Raw genomic sequence first — 12,493 nt, 5'->3', positions numbered from 1 at the left:
TCACGTTGATTTCTGCTGTTATTTAACGCAGTGTTGCTTATCTATCAGCACTGAAAACTCTACGTGAACGCAGCTGCTATGGGTCGTTGTGCAATGGCAGTCGGCCACTGCTTTGTTCTTGGTGAGAAATAATGCCTGAAATTTGGTATTCTCGACACACTGTTGGCGTTGGATCGCGGAATATGGAATTCTTTTACTGTTTCCGAAATGAAATGTCTCATGATCCCACCTCCACCTGCCATTCCGCGATAAAAGTCTGTTACTGCCCGTCGTGCAGCCATAATGCAGGCGGAAAGCTTTGCGCGTGAATCACCTGTGTACAAATGACAGCTCCGCCAACGCAGTGTCCTTTTATGCATTGTGTACGTGGCACTACTGCTAACTGTATGTGCGCATATCGCTGTCTCTTGACTTCTGCCACCTCAGCTATACCGCTGTAGCTGATTTGAGTAGCTAGTTCGACAATCCACAATGGAAATATTTTAGTCCTTGAAGCTACAAAAAGTCTTGACGTTAAGGACCGACCCAGTATGGAGACAGGAATTAGTGGTCACTGGTCATGATGTCATCATAGCTGCGATGCTTGCTAAACTTAATAAATCCACCAAGAAGGCTACGGGAGCTTTTGTCCTGGAAAGAACATCTAAGCAGTTGTCAGCATCGTACTTAAACAGTGAATGGGTGTCATTTATTTTCAATATGATTGATATAGGGGAATCATGGGCAAAGTTTAAATTGTGTATCGATCTGTGGAGTAGTATGTAGCGAGTAGTTAATTAAGGACGAAAAAGACCAACCATGTAGCAATAACAAAATTCTGAGAATATCGAGAAAGCAGAGACTGTTGTACTCTTAGTTCAAAAAAGAAATCAGAAATGTCGACGTTTTAATAACAAAATCCAGCAAACGGTGAGGTATAGAGACAGGTTTACTCTCGGTTCGTAAAGGAACCCAGATAAATGTCGACAGGCGAAAGTCACTAGAAATTGCTGCACATATAAAAAGACCAATACGTGAAGAGCACAGTTACTTCACCAACACGTATTAGCGAAAAATCTTGCCGAGAATTTCTGGTCCTAGGTAAAATTGTTAAGCGGGTCAAACGATTCTGTTCAGTATCTCGTCGAACATTCTGGTGTGGCAACAGAAGATAGCAAAAGAGAACCCGGAGTCTTCAATTCCGCGTTTAAAAATCATTCACTTAGAACGATCCTACAAACATACCATCGTTTAACCACCGCACAAAATCCCGTATGTAGGCCATAGAAATACATACACCCTGCGATGAGGAGCAAATGAAAAATTTGGAAACATGTCACAAATAAGTCAATAAGGTGAAAACAAATAAGCAATTCCAATTCGATTATGGTCCCTAACTGCTTGCATTTATCGCAAATCTCTCGCCCATATCAAAGGCGCAAGCGATTGGACAGAAGAGAAAGTGATTCCTGTACATGAAGGGGCAAAAGAATGGGACCGCAGAATTGCAGACCAATGTTTATTTATTTATTTCATTAACAGTACAGAGTAACCCACCGCCTTGAAATGTGAGGTGGATCGGATGCTTCTGAATCCAACAGCAAACACTTCTCATTATTACAGTGTTATTGGTACACAGTTGTTAATGTTTTATAAATAATATAAAGAACATAATATAAAAATTTCTCTAAGGTTACAGCGAACTGAATGCTTAACATCTGTTAAAGTGGTTCTATATAATTTGTTTCTGCCTAGCTGATGAGAATATAATTTATACATGCAAATGTCGAAGAAAAATAAAAGAAAAATGTAATACAATGAGCGTGGTGGAAATAATTTGCAATATGTAGAGGGAAATGATATACTGTATCTGGATGTGTAATAGAGCCTATGTAGCATGTTGGTTAGTAATGGCCTATTTCTACCTATTTCAGGTGAGAAGGTAGAACCTCGAGCTATTCTCATCTGAAATGGTTTGTGTTCAAGTATGTTTAGTGTGTTTGTGTGTATTGGTATATTACTGGGGGTGTTGCAAATCAGAACAGTACATGATATTCAGTAGCTGTTTGTTTGTTCTATTGTTGGTGGTTGCGGTATATTCTATGTGATACCTTGGATACACACACCTGGTATTATACAAATAAAATACTGACTGAGCATTTGATACATGGAATACATGAATTTTAGCTTTACATCAGAAATACACTTATGCTTGTAAATTTGTCAGTAGAAAAAGCATGTAGTTCATTGCTACTTTAGTGCATTATTCCTTAAATAACTTAATACATTACTTTTACAGACCAATATCTTTAACATCCCTCTGCTGCAGAATTCTTGAGCATATTCTTAGTTCGAATGTAATAATTTTCCTTGAAACAGAAAAACTTTTGGCCACAAAAAACGCGGATGTAGAAAGGTCGTGCGAAACAGCTTGCTGTTTTCTCTCATGATATCCTGAGGACCATGGGTGGATGGAGGAGATCAGACAGGCCACAAGTTCCTAAATTTGCTTAAAGCATCTGACGTGTTGCTTCACTGCAACGTATTAAGGAAGTCCCAGAAAACAGAACTAATTCTCAAATACTTAAGTGGCTCGAAGACTTCTGAAGATATAGAAGTCAGTACAGTCTCCTGGATGGCGACCGTACAGCAGAAGAAGGGCATCGCCAGGAATGGCCCAGGGCAGTGTAACAGGACCACTCTTGTTCTTTATATACGTAATCGATCTAAAGGACAGGATGAGCAGTAATCTGTGACTGTTTTTTGATGACGCTGTAGTATACGGGAAAGTGTCGTGGTTGTGTGACTGCAGGAGGATACAGGATGACTTGGAATTCCCATTTGACATGATGAACGGCGGCTTGCTCTAAATGTAGAGAAATGCAAGCTAACACAGATGAGCAGGAGAAACAATCCTGTAATGTCTAAATACAGTGACAGAGACACGTCGATTAAAAATCTGGGTGTAACGTAGCAAACAGATATTTATTGGAACGAGCAAATAAGGTCGGTTGTAGGTAAGGCGAACCGTCAACTTCGACTATTCGGAGAATTCTAGGAAAGTACAGCATGTCTACAAAGATCACGTATAGAACAATTGTGTGACCCATTCTTGAGTAATTGGAGGAATTCACTGGTTTGGTACTAGATTCATTAGCATCAATCCAAGTAAGACAGAAACTCAAGAAGGAATCTCCGGAGGGAAGACGACTTCCTTTTCTTGACACGCTATTGAGAAAGTTTAGAGGACAGGCATATGCAACAGACGGAAGAAATTGTACCGTCTCACCAATGTACATTTACCGTACGGGCAGCAAAGGCGAGATATGAAAAATTAGGGTACTCACGGTGGCATATATATACAGATGTGCTTCCCTCCCTTCATTTGCGATGGAACAGGAAAGGAAATGACTAGCAGTGGAATAAGATGCCCTATGTCACGGACCGTATGGTGGCAGAGAGAGCACGTATGCGTAAGTAGACGTAATCAGGAAGTTCAATTCGACATATTTGTCAGTTGCTAACGTGCTGGCTAATTTCACGCTCTTTCTCGCTCTTTAGTCTTGTTTAGTTATCATCTACTATATGCATTCTTTGCTATTAACTAAAATTACTTTCAGTTGTTTTGTGGTGTAAAACTTCTAGAATAGAAGATAATGCCAATGCAGGTTTCCCTTGTGGAAAAAGGCCTTCAAAACAGAGCTGTGGATTCTGCTACAGAGCAAGAAATAGAGCGAATCTATTATTTCAGACGAAAACTGAAATCATGTTTCTCTAGTGACTGCTTCTGTAAATTATCTGATTACTTAGAATCAAGGACTGACGTTTCCTCTTAATTATATCGATAAAAACATGTAACAACAGGAGATGGTAGACACCTGAATATCAAAAATGAAGAGTCAGCAGATTTTTCCAAAGTGTCAGCTTTCTTGTTGGTGTTACTACGAGGCTGTTCTGAAAGGAAACGCCTCGTAGTTTTTGTGTGAACAATCTTTCTTCTAGTCTACAGATTTATTTCTCAACATAGTTAGTCTGGAGACGAACACGTTTCTCCGAACAAGAAACGAGTTTGTTGACTCGGTGACTGTAAAATGTTTGACATTGCTGACAAAGCCACAACCTCAGTTCTGCTTCCTCCGCTTCATCACTATCAAAGTGAAGTGTAGGAAGATGTAAGCGTAGGCTTCCGCGGTCGTTGTCACTGTCAATGAAATTCTTATGGGCTGTTGACCGCGTTGTCAATCTACAAAATTGTCCGACATTTCGGCCACTATTGTAAGTGACCTTCCTCAGGGCTTTGTGCTGAGCTGATTGCTGAATGAAGAGTCTTTAGATTTGTATAGTAACGAAGGAAGCTGTTTACGTAATTTGATAGGGTACTTGAGGATAGGAGGAGAGATGTTAGGCCTTCCTTATTGATCTTTGTATTAATCCTTGTCAATGATGGATAGAGACGTACTTGATTTGTGTTTACGTTATTTCTTTCCATTGGTGGAAACAGGCGAGTAAGAAACGGGCAGTGGCTGTGACGTAGCACTGTTTACTTGTTGCCAGGTGTGATCTGTGTAGGTGCGACCACCGTGGTCTCCCGGCCTCTTTGTGAGATGCTTCCTGCGCCGTCTTCCCATTGCGTTGTCAGTGTTGGCAGCCTTGGTGCCAGAAGCCTATACTCGTCCTCTCTGTTCATGTTGGCGGGTCGCTTGGCTATTTCTATGGCCTCTCTGATCTTCCTTCTCAATGGACTTTACAGAATATTATCTCTTTATCGCATTCATCCTGGTGTTCCGATACTGCTGACCTGATGCGTCTTAAGTCTCTCTCTCATTCAGGAGTCAGCTCAGTATGAAGCCCTGAGGAAGGCCACTTGCAATAATAGCTAAAACATCGGACAATTTTATCTATTGACAACGCGGTCTTCGAAGATGTTGAAACAAATGAAAATCGGAGGGGGCCACGTTGGGACTGTATGGAGGATGGTCGGTGCCAATGTCGGATTGTTGCAGATTCGCAGCGTTCGTGTGTGGTCAGGCATTCTCATACTAAAGAAGAGGGCTTCGTGCATGAACGAACTTTCCTCGATTACAGCACGCTGTTTCTCACACAATGACATAGTTATGTTAGCAGCGCCATGTTACACGCCCTCTAGCGTTGTAGCCCTCTAGCGGCAGGGAGTTGTTTATCTGTAGACAAAAAAAAAGTTAATAAAATGTTCAAATGTGTGTGAAATCTTATGGGACTTAACTGCTAAGATCATCAGTCCCTAAGCTTACACACTACTTAACCTAAATTGTCCTAAGGACAAACACACAACCCACGCCCGAAGGAGGACTCGAACCTCCGCCGGGACCAGCCGCACGGTTCATGACTGCAGCGCCTTACACCGCTCGCCTAATCCCACGCGGCTATCTGTAGACATCACGAATAAGGATGTAGAATGTTAATAACGTTCGTTTTATAAGGAGCGATCAAAAAGTTTCTCTTCGAAGGCCGTACAGATCAGAAACAGTATGCCAGTCAGGCAAAATTGCCGTAAGCGTAAAGGCAATCACCCCACAGACGCATCAGGTTGAAGATACTCTTTTTGTAAAACAGCGTGGCCTGATGCGTGAAGAAGTCCGTAAAACTGCTTGCTACACATCCTCGTCCGACATGAATCGCTGATCATTCAAGACTCCCTTTCAGTAACCGACACTATGATAATAACACGGGGAAAGATTAGGACTACAGGGCGAGTGCTCGAATATCACCCACTTGAGCTGGGGTAACTTCTGCGTTACGACATTTACTATACTGGGACGTGCCTTCTCATGAAACAACAGCACTCCTCGTCGCACACTATTCCCCAACGGTGATTTTCGACAGATATGCTGCACCATACTCTCCGATGTCTACCAATGTTGGGGTCAGCAGCCAATTGGTCTTATTTGAAAGCCTTTGGTAATAACGTTGCCATAGTTCACATAACCGCATTCACCGCACGCACGTCGTGAAGACACGAATGCCACACTAATACCTAGCTTACATGTCGCTGCTTATATGCCAGCATCAGAATCGCGCTACGTTGCATATCCGCAGCAGGAAGCGGAAACTTTTTCATCGCCAGTTGTATTTTAAAACTCTTAAAATGTTTTCATAAAAATTGGGAGACGTTACTTTCCAGCATGCCCTCGTACGTTAACTGTGTCTCGGGTAGCCACAAACAGCTAGCTGTTCAAATATACCTAATCATTAACACAATTCATACATGGTGTTTCTCAACACACAAGGGTAGCCGAGAGCGCTAAAGCGCTGCTTCGTGGACTCGGGTAGATGCGCCGGCCCTGAATCGAATCCGCCCAGCGGATTAACGCGAGAGCCGGTATGCCAGCCAGCCTGGATGTGGTTTTTAGGCGGTTTTCCACATCCCGCTAGGTGAATATGGGGCTGGTCCCCAAGTTCCGCCTCAGTTACACGACTTACAGACATTTGCAAACGTTCGCACTATTTCATGACTTACACTGGACATGGACAGCTGGGGTACACTACTCCCATCCCAGGCGTCAGGAAGGGCATCCGGCCACCCTCTGCAGTTAACACTGCCATATCCATCATAACAAAGCCGACCCCGCATTGGAGCGGGACAAAGGCCTCGAGAAAGAAAGAAAGAAATACATGGTGTTTCCCATTACTAATGTACATCTTGGTTCATTTCAGTTCCCAGAAGAACATCCTCCATAAAGGTATCCATAGAATATTATAAATGAGTGAATGAGGGAAGGAACGAATTAGCACATGAATGGACAATTAACTTGGCCTGACATGCACCCAAACTACTAAACAGCAACTTGAAAATTGGACTTGCCTGTTGACTGCTTTTAGGTCTGAAGTGCACAAGCTGTTACACGCAGCCTACCTCAGAAGCTTTCTTTTGGCATCGGCCGTCTTCATAGAGAGGTCCTCTCTCCTCGTCACATTACTGGCATACTTCTTGGGAGGCAAAATTGCAGGCCCTGATCAGGTACATACGCATGTGTCTTTGTTACAGATTTATTCTACAAGTAGCGCACCAATAACACAGCTGCTTTGTTTCTTTTGTATTCCAGATATTCGCAATGGCTCGTTTCTACAACGTCCTCAACGCTTCCTTAGCCATTATGTTTCCCATGGGCATTGCAACAGTACAAGAGGCTCGAATTTCTGTCCGCCGTATCGAGGTAAGTACCCACTTTCCAGATACAATCCACTTTCCCACTGTTGGTGTTAATGGGTTAAGGTCATGTGCTGACTGTAGGTGCCATGTCAGTTAATAGTACTAGGAATGCGTCCTGGACAATTTATCGCCGAATAGGAAGAAGCGTATTCGGAAATTGCCAAAAGGCTGTCGTTTTTAGAGACTTGGGCTCTTAGTCTGCCAGATAATAGCAGGACTATCAGCACATTATTCTTTGCATAGGCTGACAATTCTAGATAAAATATCACAAAAATCGCAACACCAAAACATAATTAATGAAGAATACAGATATTTCAGGAATAAATTTGCCTAGATAGTATGTTTAAGTGATTAACATCGCAAGATCACAGATTAATGTAAGCGGGAGATAAACTATTGAAAATGTGAAAGGCTGGTACATTAATAACTGTTGTAGCCGCCATAATGTTGAATGTAAGCATGCAAACGTGTATCCACTGTGTTGTACAGATGCCGGACCTCAGTTTGTGGGATGGAGTTCCATGCCTGTTGCACTTGGCCGGTCAATACAGGGACAGTTAATGCTGTTTGTCGATGACGCTGTAGTAGTCGTCTGATGATGTCCCATATGTGTACCATTGGGGACGTGGCGATCTAGCAGGCCAAGGCAACACATCAACAACAGCGGTATGTGGGCGGGCGTTATCCTGTTGGAAAACACTCGTGGATTGCTGATCATGAGTGGCAGCACAACAGGTCGAATCACCAGACTGACGAACAAATCTATATTCAGTGTGTCTGGGATAATCACGACAAGTGCTTCTGCTGTCACATGAAATCCCATCGCAAGCCAAAGCTCCAGGTACAGGTGCAGTGCATCTAGCATACAGACAGATGATTAGGTACAAAGTACTGGTCCTAGCCCACATGGCTAATTCCTGGCTAGTGTCAGGACTGATTCAAGTTACCCAGGACCGGTACTTTTTACATACTATACTCCCATTTTATTTCAAAATTCACTTATTTTCATTTAAAAACGTTTATTTTACTATCAATTACTTAAAAAAATTAATTACAGTGAATATTTTTACTTATCTCATTCACTTATTATAAAACAATTATTTTTTATCGAAGGTTGAAAGTAAGAAAATGAATTTAATATTTTTTTATAAAAAATGCATGTAAGAAAAAAATTTAATTCATTCTCACAAAGAATGATTCATATTAAAAATTTACTGGCTTTCTAGTTCAGCATATTTTATTATTTAACCAGGCAGTTAGCATTAATTTAAATGTCTGCCCCCTGTAGCTGAGTGGTCTGCACGACAGAAAGTCAATCCTAAGGGCCCGGGTTCGATTCCCGATTGGGTCGGGGATTTTCTACGCTCAATCATCATCATTTCATCCCCATCGACGAGCAAGTCGCCGAAGTGGCGTCAAATAGAAAAACTTGCACCCGGCGAATGGCCTACCCAATGGGAGGCCATAGTAACACGACATTTACATTAATTTAAATAAAATATTCGTTCTTAGAAAATCCAAAAACCTTCGGCACTATCTGAAGAAAAGCTGGACTGCTTTTTCTTGTGTTTACTGTCTTTATTTCATTTCCATCCTCGAAGTCTAGGTAGCTGTCCTTCTTTGCATCTGGTCCCGTCGTCTTCAATTGAGGGGACAGAGCTCGAACAGCAGTGACTTGATGATGCATGATCCTGACTCCCTGGGTGGACAGCCCACTCTTGACCTGGGACACTCCTGGAGAAAATGTATTTGATCGCAGTTTGTATGTATTGTTGGAACCTGAATCACAGAGTATATTCTAAAAATGTTATTTTCATCAGTTTATTTTGAGTGTAAGTAATTTATTTTCTTCACATTTTTGTATTTAATTTGAAGTGATGAAATATACATAATGTGTAACATTCTCTTACAACACTCAAAATCAGATTTAAAAAGAATATTACATTTTAAAAACGAAGTATATTACTGTACTTTTGCAAATGATAATTGCTCCAGCACCATCTCTGAATGAACCGCTTAGCAAATGTCGAAGACAGAACATGTAAGGGAGACAGAGCCAGTGCACATTGTATCATGTCATTTTCTCTGACGTCAGCCCTGTCAACACTGTTGCACTAGGTCAGTATTATCTTATCTAGAGGCCACACATTGCCAGATAAACACAAGCTGTAAATGCCCAGAGCTGTCAGTGGTCTGAGAAGAGTTTCATTGGCAAGACCTATGTTGTCTTATGGATATGTAGGGAACAAACATCGATCTCATGCAAATATTAACCTACTTTGAAATTCGAAATGCTATTCTAGAAAAAAAAAAAAAAAAAAGAAAAGGAAATGGTTCAAATGGCTCTGAGGACTATGGGACTTAACTTCTGAGGTCATCAGTCCCCTAGAATTTAGAACTACTTAGACCTAACTAACCTAAGGACAACACACACGTCCATGCCCAACGCAGGATTCGAACCTGCGACCGTAGCGGTCGCGTGGTTCCAGACTGTAGCGCCTAGAACCGCACAGCCACACCGGTCAGCAAAATACTATTGTAATCTTAATAACAAAGCCATCTGAAATATCATATTAAGACTGATATGGTAATTTTTCAGTTTTTATTTCCTCTGTCTTTCTGGAAATACTTCCAAAGGAAATGTAAACATGAAGTTAACATTTCTGTAATTGTTTCAAATTTTTTATTCATTTGTGTAGTTGAGAATTGTTAGTAAGTATTCTGTGCTGTGCATTGTAAGTTAATTTTTCTTACCGTACATTGTTACATATGCTAAAGTGTCTGAAGAAATTGTTTTATTAAAAGTTGTGCAAAGTTTCGTAGTCGCTTTCTGTGTAGTTACAACATTCTTTCTGCAAGTCATGTTAAACACATAGATCGAAGAATTTGAAATCAAATCATATCGAGTTATCTCAGTGTCAGATTTCAGTAGTGTCAATCGTTTAAAATCGAGAAATGCATCATACGCACTGAGAAAATTATTGGTGATTTAATATTCCACATGTCCTGGGAGAGAACTCTGATTCCTCCATTTTTCAAGTACATATTCTGTACTTAACATGGTCGAATAATGATCAGTCCAATAACTGATTATTCTTACATTTAGTCTGAAATATAACAAATAAAAAATATGGCATACCACCATATCAAATTCTGTAGAGTTATAGTAATTTGTGATATCAAGTTCAAAATTTCTCTTACCACTCAATCCTGCAACTTCTACAGTTTGTAGTTCATAAAAAGGTATCGAAATTTTTGGATTTTTCAGAATAATTTCTCATTGTTCTAACCGGTAATTTGGTTCATATTTAACTATTGGTACACGAATATCCATCGATTTCATTAGAATTCCTCCTTCTTGAGGAAGTGTACCTTTAATTTCAACACCAGCACCATTATAATCAGGCCACCTAAGAATTGCATATCCAGCACTAGAAGACCTAGACCAAATCGGATTCAGATGATCTTCCCACATAATTTCTTTACAATCTTTAAGAAATCTGCCAAGTAGTCCAAGTGGATAAAGTACCTCGTTTTTATTACTCCATATTTTACCATTATTAAGAATATGTTGAAGCTTATTTTATCAGTAACAGATGAATTCAAATATAACATAGTTGTTGATGGAAATAAGAGGCTGTTCAGTTTTGGATAAAATATTATTTCCGTTTTTATGGTCACAAAAGCGAAGTTTTTCCACATAATTGCCTATTAATTTTTAATTGGATTTTCTGTCACATGTTTAATAACTGATTCTGATCCCTCACAATTAGCTGTACCAATTCTAAAGTTCATGTACAATTGTGCATGCATCTATCATCAATATTTATTTCAATCTCTGTATCCTTTTTGGGTGTATTTAAAGTATTTTTTGTTCTTTATTTCACAGGAAATGAGTAAAACTGATAACTCTCGATTTTGCTCATGATCTATTAAGGATAAAACTTATTATGACATTTTTAAAACAATTCTACACAAGCACCATTGAAGTCAATCACGTTCTCATTTTCATCAGCTGTACCAATTTTGAAATAGGTTCAACAATAGGAATGTCAACAGGATAACATGGTTCATAAATTATTGGTCTTCCGAATCCAGCATTTGGTTTACATGAAGAAATAATACCAGTTTCTCTATGAAAATGATCAGTTTAACAAAAATTTAATCAGCTTGATTAAAATTTATGTTTATTCATCCAACTGGAATAATTATGGGAAAATCGTTTCCAACAGTCTTTTTACTAGCTTCAATAATTTGATTATTAAAATCTAGCACACTTGCAATATTATCTTCTATGATATCCATATACAACTTAACATCACTCTCAAGAGTAATCCTGTTTAAAATTTAATCAGTTTTAATGTGAGTGTTTGGGTTTTAAGTTTCTCGTATTGGAACAGTTAATAATTTTATTAAGAACAGATGATTTATCCCTCAACTCAAATAGATAAACGAAGTATATTAGTAAAAATTTATTTAAATAGATGAAAAATTGGGAACCAAAAATAAGGATTCCAGAAAAGAAATAAAAAAACTAAACCTTTAACTTATTCTATTTGATGTGCAATAATAGGACCAAATGGTTGTGGAAATATTACATTAATGATTGATAATTATTTTCTAGCTTCTGGAAGGTTAAATTGGAATAAAATTATTGTACATTTACTCCAAAAGTTTAGATCAACCAAAACACGCAGAATTTACAAAAAGCTTTAAGAATTTGAGGACAATCATAATGAACAAAACTCCTACTTTTATTGGAAATAGTGATGAAATTTTCCCATTATATCAATGTCTAGATAATTCAATAGCAGTATTTGCGCAAGGTAAGTTCGGAAATAAAATTCAGATTTTCAGGACAACATAAACACCAAATGTAAGCTTTAAACATAACAAACATTAAACAGATCAATGTTTTTTCATTTCGAATAAATGTTTGCAACATATGACTCAGAAGTTGCTAAAAAACTAAACAAAACAGCAAGAAAGCAGAAGAACAGAAATAACAGTTAAAGCTCTGAAAATATAACCAAGAACAGAATATGAGAAATATAAAAAAGAAGATCAACCACTAATCGATAGTACTGAAGCACCAAATTAAGGAATCAAAGGTTTAGATGATAATATTCTAAAAGCTATTGAAGAAAACACAGAGGATGAAAAACAAATGATTCCCTATCATCACAGAAGATTTTGGAGAAATACCAGAAATTAAATCTGATTGAAGTCCACAACGTGATTAGACATTCAGCGAGTCAGAAACACAGGGTGTATTGGAGAAGTATGAAGAACGGACTAAAAGTAAAAACAGAACAGGCACAACAA

General features: G+C 39.2%; 1 pseudogene; it reads left to right on the top strand.

Moving 5' to 3' along the window:
* LOC126456356 (ATP-binding cassette sub-family C member 4-like) overlaps positions 1-12,493 on the top strand; it is a 212,906-nt pseudogene that overhangs the window by 32,610 nt on the left and 167,803 nt on the right.

This window comes from Schistocerca serialis, chromosome 2 (assembly GCF_023864345.2).
Source record: "Schistocerca serialis cubense isolate TAMUIC-IGC-003099 chromosome 2, iqSchSeri2.2, whole genome shotgun sequence".
Lineage (NCBI taxonomy): Eukaryota > Metazoa > Arthropoda > Insecta > Orthoptera > Acrididae > Schistocerca > Schistocerca serialis.
This window is presented reverse-complemented; position numbering and strand designations above follow the sequence as displayed.